This window comes from Neophocaena asiaeorientalis, unplaced genomic scaffold, assembly GCF_003031525.2.
Source record: "Neophocaena asiaeorientalis asiaeorientalis breed wild unplaced genomic scaffold, Neophocaena_asiaeorientalis_V1.1 scaffold722, whole genome shotgun sequence".
In the NCBI taxonomy this organism is placed as follows: domain Eukaryota; kingdom Metazoa; phylum Chordata; class Mammalia; order Artiodactyla; family Phocoenidae; genus Neophocaena; species Neophocaena asiaeorientalis.
This window is the reverse complement of record NW_020175686.1, coordinates 646,491-655,816: the sequence shown is the minus strand read 5'-3', so window position 1 is coordinate 655,816 and position 9,326 is coordinate 646,491.

Sequence of the window (9,326 nt, the reverse complement as noted above, 5' to 3'; positions counted from 1 at the left end):
TTGCTATATACGGTAAAATTGAGTTAAAAAAAATCTGTTGTGATAATGTATAGCCACACATCAGCAGCACATGATAAAATCTCAGTGTTCTCTCAAACACAAGGAAAGAACTGTTTTTTTTTCATATGTCATTATGATGGGAAATATCACATTTCATTGTCTCATTTTAGCTTATTTCTTCTCTTCACAGAAGTAAAAATACATACACTTATATTTAAAATAATGATGAGAAAAATAATCACATATTTATTAGTCTTACTATTAAGAAATAATATCAGCATTTGGGTGTATAACTTTCTTGAATTCTGTGCACATATAGTTTTTTTGTTTTCCTTTTTAATAATATTGCTATGGTATTACAAACATTATTAACATGAATTTTATTTCTATTAACAATTTGATTCTTTTTCCATGTCAGTGTTCTTTAATTGGATTAAAGTTAACAAAAATATAGCATTTCATGCATTTCATTCATTTTTATAATAAATTTTTATTGTCCTTGTTAAGCATTTAGGGGGTTTTCAACTTACTGTTTAGACGTCACCATGATGGCCATTCTTAAAGCAATTTTGTTTATGCTCGAATGTACCCTAAGAAAAAAATTTAAAATACAATTGAAAAATTTAATAGACATTCATATTTATAAGGAAATACAAATTGCTCTCAGAAAAAAAATAATTGCACCAATTTAATCTCCCAACACAATCTGAGCATTCAATTTTCATTTCTACTACAACAGCAGCATAACGACTCATTTTTATAGGTTCTAGTTTTGGGTTAAATTAAGTGCTTTATGCTGGTTGGGTATTTTTCCATTTGATTAGTGGGGTAGAACTTTAAAAAAATTTAATAATCTAATCTCTTCAGTTTATTCTCTGTTGCTACAATTTGTTGGCTGTTGTTCTGCTACTTTCGTTCATTCCACCCTCTGTTGGAATAACAGACTTTTTTTTTTTTTTTTTTTGTGGTACGCGGTCCTCTCACTGCTGTTGCCTCTCTCGTTGTGGAGCACAGGCTCCGGGTGCGCAGGCTCAGCGGCCATGGCTCACGGGCCCAGCCACTCCGCGGCATGTGGGATCTTCCCGGACCGGGGCACGAACCCCGTGTCCCCTGCATCAGCAGGCAGACTCTCAACCAGTGCGCCACCAGGGAAGCTCAGAATAACAGACTTTTAATTGATTTGCTTACGTTCTTTAGATATTAAAAACATTAATATGGACTTCCCTGGTGGCACAGTGGTTAAGAATCCGCCTGCCGATGCAGGGGACAAGGGTTCGAGCCCTGGTCCGGGAAGATTCCCCAGGCCATGCAGCAAATAAGCCCATGCGCCACAACTACTGGGCCTGTGCTCTAAAGCCCACAAGCCACAACTAATGAGCCCACGTGACACAACTACTGAAGCTTCACAGGCCTAGAGCCTGTGCTCCACAACAAGAGAAACCACTGCGATGAGAAGCCCGTGCACCACAACGAAGAGTAGCCCCCGCTCGCCGCAACTAGAGAAGGCCCAGGCGCAGCAACAAAGACCTAATGCAGCCAAAAATAAATAAATAAATATTTTAAAAATTAATCTTTCTTCTATTACTTTGTTACATATATTCACAGCTTATAATTTTCTATTCAATTGTTTTTATAATTGACACATACTTTTAAAAAACTGAGGTAGCCAAGTCTAGTTTTAAATATGTATATGCATGAATGGACAAAAATATATAATTATTTACATATATGCATATACACACATAATTATATGTATGTTTGAATTATTTTATGTAGCAGGTTCCATAAATATTCAACTGCCAGTTAAATATTTGCTCTATATTTTTCTATTAAAATGTTATTGAATTGATCAAGGTTGATATCACTAGTGAAAATCATGTTGATACCATTCATTCGCAAAATATTTCAATAAGAAGGACACTTGACTGCTATGATATTCTTCATAAAAGACCATAAACTCAGTGTAACCATGAGGAAAGATCAGAAACACTCCGATTAAGAGATATTCTACAAAATACCTGAGCAGTGCTCTTTAAACCTGTCGAGACCATGAAAAACAAGGGAAGACTGTCACAGATCACAGGAGACCAATGAGACAAGATGACTGAATAAAATGTGGTACCCTGAATAGACTCCTGGAAAGAAAAATAGTGGAAAAACTGCAGAAATTCAAATACCATCTGTAGTTTAATTAAGAACACTGTACCGAAGTTAATTTCTTATTTTTGAAAAATTTACCATGGTTGTATAACATTAAGAAAATTGAATGAAGTGTGTATGGAAACTTTCTGCATTATCTCTGCATGTTTTCTGTAAATCTAAAATTATTCCTAAGTATATTTATGTATAAATTATGATTATGTATCTATACAATGATACACCTAAAATTTACTTTGTTTTAATGTAAGAGTAATGCATGGCTTTTTCCTAAATGGTTAATATTCTCAACGGCAAATATACTTCTGTTGGCTTCTTAAAAATTTTATATACATTTTTACATTATTATTAATTTCAGCAAGACTTTTTATTTGTCAAATTATATCTGCCTATTTTCTATTTATGATTCCCCTCTCTTAGCTAATAGATTTCACGCCACATTTTATCTCTGAGTGTTTTCTTACTTGTTTTTATCTCTGATCAGAAGTATTTTTAGAAATATGATCATGTATATATTGAGCTTTTTTCTTGTCCTTAAGCTGCCATACTTTCTTCATTCAACTTTGTTTGGTTTTGTGTTTGTTGTTTATTCATCTTTGTGTTGTAAGTATAAATTCAAGGCTCAAGTTGTAATCTTCCTCTCCTGTATCATATGTGAGGACAGGGAAATACATATTTTTCCTAGGTGAATTTTGAGGTCCTAATATTCAACTTTGCACAGCAGTGGCCTGCTTTTCTGAACTTGAACCCTATTTTCTCACTAGAAGTTTCCTAATACATTTAATTGCACATCTGTGCTGTAACCTTGATCATGTTGAACTTCTCCTTGTCCTAGAACTAATCCTGTGTTATTTCTTGTGCATACGGAGACAGGTTAATTTCCATAATAAAGTAAATATAGTGAGAAAGTCTCCTGTCACAGGAATTATGAATTCCAAGTTATAGTCTGATTTAGAAAGAGATTAGTTTATGGGTGAGGCACATAATTTCTTTGAAATTCAAAGAAATTTCCTCTCAAATTGATGGATATTTTTTCTATTTTCTAGTGAGTGCAACAAATAGGTCTAGAATTTAGGGATAAAGAATGCATGTGAATCAAAATCTTCTTTAGTTTTTGGAAAATATATTTGTTTAGGTTCCATCGAAGTTGCTTTAGTGTAGGGTATGCAATGGAAAAAATGTAGTCCAAGAACGTACTTAAAATCTTTCTCACTGATATTGGTTATATCAAATCTCTTCCTTTTTTGCAATAACCAATTTCTAGATCTTGGCATATTATTCACTCTCCTCTATAACTTAAAAGACATAGTCACATTCTACCTTTTTGTTGTATCTTCATAAGCAATTAAAACAGATTTTTCAGGCACTGTAGTTGGTTGTTCAAACTCACCAAATTATATTTTGTATCTATAGCATTTGTTTCCATTAAATCTTTGCTCTTTTTATCAGATGACATTACCTACATTATACAGTAAGTCCCCTATATACAAACGTGTTCCATTCCGAGAGCATGTTCGTAAGTCCAACTTGTTTGTAAGTCCAACAGATTTAGCCTAGGTACCCAACTAACATAATCGGCTATCTAGTACTGTACTGTAATAGGTTTATAATACTTTTCACACAAATAATATATAAAAAACAAACACAATAAAGAAAACATTTTTAATCTTACAGTACCGTACCTTGAAAAGTACAGTAGTACAGTACAACAGCGGGCATCCAGGGCTGGCATCGAGTGAACAGGCAAGAAGAGTTACTGATTAGAGGAGGGAGAGGAGGTGGGATATGGTAGAGCTGAAGGATCATCAGCAATAGGAGACAGAGGGCAAGCTGCAATTTCACTCACGCCTGATATTGATGGCACAGGTTCTGGTTCCCTGCTGGACTCAATTCTATTTACCCTTTTGAAAATATGATCCAGTGATGTCTGGGTGGTAGCTCTTTTTTTCTCGTCATAGATAATACGGTAGCCCTCAAATGTATTCTGTACAGCTGCTGCAACCTTTGTGTACTATTATATGTTCAGGTTCTGTGTTTCAAAAACTAACAATGCCTCCTCAAATAAAGAAAATCCCCTTGCCATTTCCTATGTCATGAATCTCTTTGGTTCTTCAGTTATTTCTTCTTTCTCTTGTCTCTCTTCATCCTTTCTCTGGGTCTCCAATTCCTGGCACTTCTTACCAGTACCAGGTACATTACTGCTGCTTTTACGCTTGCTTCCAGACACCCTGGGCTTGAAATAAAGATAGTGTACTACTGTACTCTATACAGTACTGTAAAGTACACAAAAGCACAACCACTTGTAAAGGATGCATGCACGTAACAATGTATGCCAGACACGTGAACTAGTTTACGTGACTGGACATACAAATGCACGTTCGCACCTATGAAAGTTTGCAACTTGACAGTTCGTATGTAGGGGACTTACTGTATTCATAATGAAAGAAAAATATTTACATAGTATCATCATTTTTAAAAAATCAAATGGAATTGACATGCAAATAAACTTTATTCAGCAAAATTTAGCTAGCAAATAAATAAAGTATGGCTAAGACTTCTTCCTGACAACTTCAGAGAAATTGCACTATCCTAAATTTACAAAGGTGTTTTATTTTACTTAATTTTCCTTTCTATATTATGTTAGCATTTGACTTAAGTAATTTACAGACTATAAAGAGTTTGTTGCCGACGATAACTGGCTTTTAAGGGTAATTAAGAAAAAAAAATCCTTGAATTTAATAATAAAGTACCTTGCTATAATAAGGAAACAACCTGTTCTATAAACTATGATAATTTGGTTAGTGAAAATTGTACATAACTTGGAGAAGTAAATGAGCTGTAAAGGGTAGAAGTAAAACTACAAGCCACTTCCCAATTAAAATGTACAGATGCATAAGAATCTGTGTTTTAAAAATAGTTAACTGTTATAATTTGTTTCCATCTAGGATATTTGCATTATATTTCTCCAACATTCACAATACATATTTTCTTAAAAACTTTGAGATTATTGCTGATTTTCTCCTTAGCAAGCACACATAAATACAACTAAAATTACATGAAATATGTCCTACAGTATCATATTGGAGATAAATTAAAATTAGAAATAGCTGAGTTACAATCCTCTAATTCAGGCCAAGTCCACAGAACTTGACAGTTTCAGGTTAATTATTGCTAGAAAAATATTCCTGTTAGATAACACAGAATAAGTTTTACATTAATTCTTGCCTGGCCAGCTCTGCACCTTGTTACTTAATTCTTGAATGTTCCATTTCCTCAGCAGCAAAAACACTCAGGAATCCAGGCTTGAGTTAATTTTTATTTTTTCAGCTACTTTTGAATCAGTATCACAAGTCATCAGTACAAATTGCTAGCCTACAATACTACTAAGATTTGCCTTGTTTGCTTCTCCTTTTTATTTTCCATTTTTCAAAGTTAAAGTGAACCAAATATCCTACCTTAATTTAAACTGAGAGCAACGGAAAAAATAAACTAGTTCACAATTGATTCTAAATGTCAGAAGATTTATACTGGATTTTGGGAATGCTACATGATTTTTTGTAATTGTTATATCATATCACTTTTTCCTTCACACCCAAATTCTCTCTTTATTGATTATATCATTGACTCTCTTGGATTTCCATGTACAACAGAAGTCCTTTGGGGAAGACACTCTTCCACACAAATACAGTATGAAAATGCTTTGTTTCTCATATTTGTTTCCACTTAGAAACAAAATAAGTAGACTTTTTATTGCACTTTGAAACTCCAAGTCTACCTTTGCCAGAATAGCTTAGTTCTTAAACTACTCTTTATCTTAAGAAAACTGGTGAAGGGAGCCAAGTTTTATCTTCCACCATTGTTACTGACCACCCTGAGTCAGTCCCCAGAAAGGGTCCTCCTGTCTGGTGTCCTTTGAGCCAGTAGAATGAGCCCGAGTTTGCTTCAGCTTGGAAGCAAAGCCTTATTCTTTGCTCAAACAATGGAGAAATGTGAGCTTGTGCTCTAGGACACAAACTCTCTGGGAGAGTCTGAGGGTGGGGCTGCTTTATAGGGTTTTTGTCGCTGGGGAGGGGGGACAGAGTTCTTTCAGAGAGGGTACTGTTTTCTACTGGGCCATGCATGTATGTCCAGGTTTTATTTATTTTTTTTTTAACATCTTTATTGGAGTATAATTGCTTAATAATGGTGTGTTAGTTTCTGCTTTATATCAAAGTGAATCAGTTATACATATACATATGTTCCCATATCTCTTCCCTCTTGCGTCTCCCTCCCTCTCACCCTCCCTATCCCACCCCTCCAGGCGGTCACAAAGCACCGAGTCGATATCCCTGTGCCACCCGGCTGCTTCCCACTACCCAGCTACCTTACGTTTGTTAGTATATATGGACTATCAGGGGACTGACTCCTACAGCTTGTCCCACTGGTCCCTGGCCCAAGACCTTGGAATTTACTCTGAGGAGATCGACTTGCTCTGTCCAGGGAGGTATCTAAGGGGACAGCAGTCTCCAATTTGTCTCCCATTTAGGGGGATAGTAGCTCCCAATTTATCGAAGATCTCTCTTCCCAGCAGGGGTGTAGTGTATTCGGGACATACAGGAAAGAACAGGTGAGTGTGTGTTCACCCAATTTACATTCGAACGGCTCTATCAATGCCCGTTCTTGGGCCTTACTTGATAACCCCATAATTTTACAACTCTTGTGACCGAGTTTGCCTGATCTGGTATTCAGAACCAGTAAGGGGCATCAGTGTTGACTAAGAATTGGATAGGGATAGGCTTCCCCTTATTTCCAAAGTCAGCCAGGGCTCCTCGGGGGTCAATTGGAGTGCCAGCTTAGAAGCCCTTGGCCCTGTCATTCTTCATCTATTTGGACCATCTGCCGTTGAGGGTAGTGGCTGGGATATGCCATATCTGTCCCCCTTTGGGGGCGGCAAGGGCATTTTCCCTTCCAGTGTCCCTCTTGTTTACATATGGCATGCTGATTTTGTCCTAGTTTCCTTGGCTTGCTATCCCTCAGTGGGGGGCAGGGGTCACTCACTGGAGTCAGGAATTTCCTTGGGCAGTTAGTCCAGATTCCCCTGCTGATGGGCTGACATTGAAGGGCTTGCCTCTGGGTCTTTTCATCCTCTGACTTTTCTTGGTTGTTAAACACCCAGTAGGCAAACTCAACCAGGGGAGAGACAGGGGTATCTAATTCTATTTCCAGTTTCTGAAGTTTATGACTAATGTCAGGGGCACTTTGAAATGAAATATGACCTCAGGATTGCATTCCCTTCCAACAACTCAGAGTCAGTGGTGGTACAGATTCAGAGGCATTCCTTGAGGTGCTCTAGCCATGCTGAGGGGTTCTCTCTTGGAACCTGATTGATTTCCTTTATCTCATTCCAACTGACAGATTTCTTTCCTACTGCCTGGATTCCCTTTGTATCATATTTTTATAATGGGTCAGACTGTCTTCCACTCCACTCTCCAATGTCTTGTTGGCCCCATTTGGGTTTGTTATCTGGGACCCCTTGATTCCTCAGTCTGAAAATAGCATGAAATAGCATATTTCTGTTTTCTTTGCTGCTTCTTGGGCTTTTGAAAAGACCATGGCCTTTCCTTCCCTTGTTAGGAGTACAATGAGGAGTAAACTGTCAGCCCAGGCGGGGTCATGGGCCTGAAAGATTCCCCTAATCAGATTCAGGAACCTCTCTGGATCTTCTCTCAATCCCTTACTATGACTTTTGCAGTTATACCAATCAAAAGTGGTAAACGGGATGCACACCTGGGTGAGCCCTCCTTCTCCATCCCAGACCTGCCTCAAAAGGAGTACTTTTTCTGGCGGGTTGTTGGATCCTAGCTGGTTATTAACCTCACTTCGTGTACTTGCTGGACTGTGTTCTGGGGCAGGGGGTTGGTCTGAAGAGGGACCCTCATGCCTGTGGCCGAAATCAGAACACATGAAGGAAGGGTGTAGGGAGGGCGCAGTAGAAGGAGGGTTAGGGAGGAGATTAAGAAGGTCCTCAGGGGGAGGGTCTAGGACTGTTAATACCTCAGTGGAGGAGCGCCCACATCACTTTCGAGGGTTTTTGTTCCGATAAAAGGCCATAAAAAATCTGGACACAGGGAATTTCATTCCATTTCTTTTGTCTCTGGCATAGCAAGTCCAGTTGTAAAAGGTTGCTGTAATTTAGAGACCCACTGAAGGGCCAACTTTCCCCATCTCCCAGCTGGTATTGGAGCCAGTCTGTATTACATAGCAAGATGAAGTGTTTTGGGGTCAGGGGTGATACCCCAAAATCTTCCCATTCTGAAGGATGCACCCTAATGGGCTATCCTTCTGTATGGTGGCCATTTGGTTCCCCATTCCTTAGAGATTCTGTTTTAGATTTGTTTCCAATTTCCAAGGTGGGAGGGAGTTAGAGTTATTTGTTGGTATGAAAATTCCACAAGATTTGACCCAAATAAAGATTTCTGGTTCTGGAAATTTTGAACCAGCACCAAATTGTTAATGGATTCCTCAAAAGTCCAAAATAGGAGGTGGTCAAATGGTGTGGACTCTGATTTAACTGGGGGTGTCACTTGAATGTGTAATGACCCGTTCGTCCCTCCTCAGAATGTCCCACAGGAGGTTAAACGGGGCTACCTCTGGGCCAGAGCAGCTTAGCCACCTTAGTTCCTGCCCTATGTGTTCCCTTAGGGGGTGGCACAGCTGACCGAGGCAGGGGCCTCCTCTTTCCCCCTTTCAGCCAAAAAGGAGGAGTTTTCAGACTTCCAGCCAGGTGAGAACTAAAATTACGAGGGATTCCCATGGAGTACTTACCAGATTGCCGGGTCAGCTGGTATCCTGTGCTGATCCCAGAGGAGAGCCCGTGGAAACTAGGCTGATGAAGAATCACCCAAGGTTTGCCTCACAAGCAGAGGGGGAGGAGAGGCGGGTCAGTGGGTGTTTCCTGTTCTCGCCAGCAGCTCACGGTCTTGCGAGTGGCTCACAGGGCCCCCAGCCCACTTCAGGAACTCAGACATGCATCCTTATACATTCTGTCAGGCGGTCTTCACTACCTGGATCTTTCCGCGTCTCGCCTCCTGGCTCATGTTCTGTCCAGTTCCTTTACCAAACTGGAAGTGATGAGGGAGAATATACCGTTGACCCAGGAGGTCAGCGAGGAGGGCAAAAAGTCCTGGTGC